The sequence below is a fragment of the Suricata suricatta genome, chromosome 6 (genome assembly GCF_006229205.1).
Source record: "Suricata suricatta isolate VVHF042 chromosome 6, meerkat_22Aug2017_6uvM2_HiC, whole genome shotgun sequence".
NCBI lineage: Eukaryota > Metazoa > Chordata > Mammalia > Carnivora > Herpestidae > Suricata > Suricata suricatta.
Genome location: NC_043705.1, coordinates 108,475,889 through 108,479,291, shown reverse-complemented (window position 1 = coordinate 108,479,291; position 3,403 = coordinate 108,475,889). Strand labels below are relative to the sequence as shown.

Here is a 3,403-nt window from a genome sequence, read left to right as displayed (position 1 = left end):
CCTGCGCGCGCCGCGCATCGTGCTCCACCTCGGCCGCCGGGGCCCGACCGCTCGGGCTCCACGCCCCCAGCCCCGGCGGTGGTGCCCCTGCTCCACGCCCTCCCACCAAGTTCCCCTGCGCGGCGACGGCGACTGCGGCGTGGCGCACAGGGGAGTGGGCGTCGGAGAGGCTGCAGTGACCTCGCCGCTCTGTGCTGGCCGCAGGCAGGAGCCCTGACCCGGGCCCGCGCCGGCTCCTGGGTGACCTTGGGCAAGTTGCTTAACCTCTCTGAGCGCCCCTTTCCCCTCTGGGAAGATAATAACTAGAAGAACCGAAGGCGCTGGTGGTGCCGTGCCAGGGGAAATCCTGCCCCCGTATAGCTTACTTCCTTCTCATGCCTCTGACTCTGCCCCGGGGCACGGGTAGTTTGGGAGCAGGGTTCAGAGTGAGCTCCCTCGTCCCTCAGATAGAGGGCTCCCAAGTTTTCCAGAGGCAGCGTTTCCTTGGCCCGATATCTTCATAAGGCATCCTGCCAATGTTTGTTAGTTGGCTCTTTGCTTCCCTGATGTGGAGGTAGCCTGTTCTCCTAGCTCCGTCCACTGGTGACCTTGAGCACGTGATCAGGCACGGCACCAAACTCTGTGCTCCCATCTGTAAAATGGGGACCAGAAATTCACTAGCTGTCTTGAGACTCACCCAAGTTCCTGTGTGCAACTTAGTGTGTGGTCATTGATGGAATGCATCAGACAAAGGCCTCAGATCCCAGGGACAAAACAATCCAAGAGTCAAAGGAGTCATGCAGAGAAGGGGAAAAGAGGGTCTGCCTTTGGTGAGACAGGTGAGGGACCCTCCCCTCCAGGAGGCACAGTTCACCCACTGGAGGACCACTGAGGCTGCCAGGAAGCCTGACCAGAGAAGCTGTGGCAGTAATTAACCTCTTCAAGCAAATAAATTTTCCAAGACTATGTTAAAAATTACTTACTTAGCAATGGTGAACACAACCCAGGTGAATTGGAAATTTAAATTAACCAACCTATTCATGCCAGAAATTCTGAGCTGGTCCCTTTCTCGGCCTCTCTCTCTGTGGTTATTCCTGTCTCTCACTTCTCCCTTCTTTTGCCAGGTCCTGTCTGTCTTCCTCACGGTCCAAATTTCTTCCCCATCTTAACTCAAATACTTTTTTTTCTCTTTCTCCCTTTTTCCATCCCAGTCTATGCATCTCTTCTTTACCTTCTCTGGGCCCTGTCTCTGTCTCAACGCCTCTTGCTCTCAGCTCTTCCAACCCATTACTTCTCTCCCTTGCGTGTGTATGTCTTGAATATTCATCTTCAGTCACAACTGAAAAGTGGAAAAGTATCACTATGCCCCTTCCTTAAGCCAAATACTCTTGAAAAATGATACCATTATCCTGATCACCTGAGAGTACATAGCCTGAGTCATCTTGGACAACTCTACCTTTGTTCCCTTTCTCCGCACTCTCCACTCAACCACTTGCCAGTTCCCAGAGAGTCTGTCCCCACTCCGCCGCAGACACCTGTCCCTTCCTGCCTATGCCCACTGGACTGAGTTGTGTTTTTTCTGGAATCAAAAAAGGGTCTTCTGCCCGGTCTCTGCCTTCCAGCCCGTCCTCCTTCCTGATAGCAACGTGTTCTTCATCAAGCAGGTCCCAATGGTGCCACTCTCCAGCTCTAAAACCTAAGGCAGGAAACAGTTTCCCAAAGATAACCGCATCGTAATCCCTGGGACATGTCATATTTACCCCATATGGAAAAGGGGCTTTGCAGATAAGGTTAAGTTAAAGGTCTTGAGGGGCGCCTGGGTGGCTTAGTCAGTTTAGCATCTGACTTTGGCTCAGGTCATAATCTCACAGTCTGTGGGGTCAAGCCCTGCATCGGGCCCTGTGTTAACAGCTCAGAGCCTGGAGCCTGCTTCAGATTCTGTGTGTTCCCCCCCCCCCCCCCGCCTCTCCCCTGCTCGCTCTTTGTCTCCACCTCTCAAAATAAAATAAAGACGTTAGAAAATTACGATAAAAAAGTTGGAGGTCTTAAGATGGGAGTGTACGTCTGACTGTACAGGGGAGTCCTTAAAAGGGTCCATAAAAGTAGAAGTGAGAGGCACAAGAGCAGGTTGCAGCGATGTGGTGTGAGAAGGAATTGCCCAGCTCTTACCAACCTTGAAGATGGAAGGAAGCATCATCCTAAGACCAGGAATGCAGACGGCCTTTAGATTCTGGGAAAGGCAAGGAAACAGATTCTCTCCTTAAGTGTCCAGAAAGGAAAGCAGCCCTGCAGACACCTTGATTTTTGTGCAATGAGATTCATGTCAGACTTCAGAGCTAGAGCGCTATACACTGATAATAAATTCCTGTTGTTTTAAGCCACTGAGTTATCCACTGCATTCGCAATAGCTAACGAAGTAGAGGGCATCTCTTTTATTTATGAAGGTACACGCCAATGCCTTTTCTTGTTATTAACATCGAGACTACGTTTAGCCATCTTGCCCCACCCAAAACCTTGTATGGGGCCTGTTCCCCTAACACCTTTTCTTCTCTCATCAGTCCTGGTGCTCACGATGTGCTCTCTGGAGTGTCCTCCTCCCGGACATTGCCAGCCCTATCACTTTTCAGGGCACATGGACTCTGTGGCACTCTTCCTGACCTATCCCTTCTTTGATTCTCCAGAACTTCGTATTTTGGCAGGCATCTCCTACTTCACAGCACCCTTCGTGATGAGCGAGAAGGGAACAGGCGGAGGAGAGGATTGCAAACACACAGGTTGAAGCTGCTCAGGGCTCTCTGCTCCCACAACACCATTTTCATCTCTCGAGTGTAGCAGTTACCACCACAGTGTGCTGTCTGCAAGTTATCTGTGGGTCTCCATGGCACACCAGACGGTCAGTGCCTCCAACGTGGCACCCAGGTCCCACCTCTGTTTTCATGTTCCAGCCCCCAGCACCATGCCAGACACACAGTAGGGACTCAATAACTGCCTTTTGAATGAACGGATATAGAAAGCAAGTGCAGTATCTGGTTATGTTGAGCAGAGAGGGCTATTAATAAGTATTTCTTGCACCATCTGTCTCCACTTAGTTGGGGTGATCAATAGAAACACCTCAGTTAATGCCTTATGGTTTAAAATAGTACATTGATGCATAGCTTGAAACAAATTTTTCTTTCCTTTGTTTCATGTTTGTTTGCTTCCGTTTTTCTTTTGCTTTTGCTGAAGAAGTTCCCACGATAAAAGGGCTATTCTTTTTTTCTTATCAGCTCCATTTAAAGAGTACTCTGTTCATCCAAAAAAGTAGCTACCTTTTATGTAGGAAATGGATGATTAAGTCTTTGGTGTTGTAAGAGCAACTTCATTTAAACATAACCACCCCCACCACCAAAAAAAAGAAGAGGAAAAAAAAAAAAAGTAAAGAAAA

The 3,403-nt window shown here is 49.5% G+C and overlaps 1 protein-coding gene across 1 annotated transcript in view; it reads right to left on the bottom strand.

Annotated features, from left to right (window-relative positions):
* HTR4 (5-hydroxytryptamine receptor 4) overlaps positions 1-391 on the bottom strand; it is a 148,521-nt gene extending 148,130 nt beyond the window's left edge. Inside the window, exon 1 of the mRNA XM_029943100.1 lies at positions 366-391. The gene's annotated coding sequence lies outside the window, so the exon portion shown is untranslated. The remainder of the gene's footprint in view (positions 1-365) is intronic.
* Between the last annotated feature and the right edge of the window lie 3,012 nt (positions 392-3,403).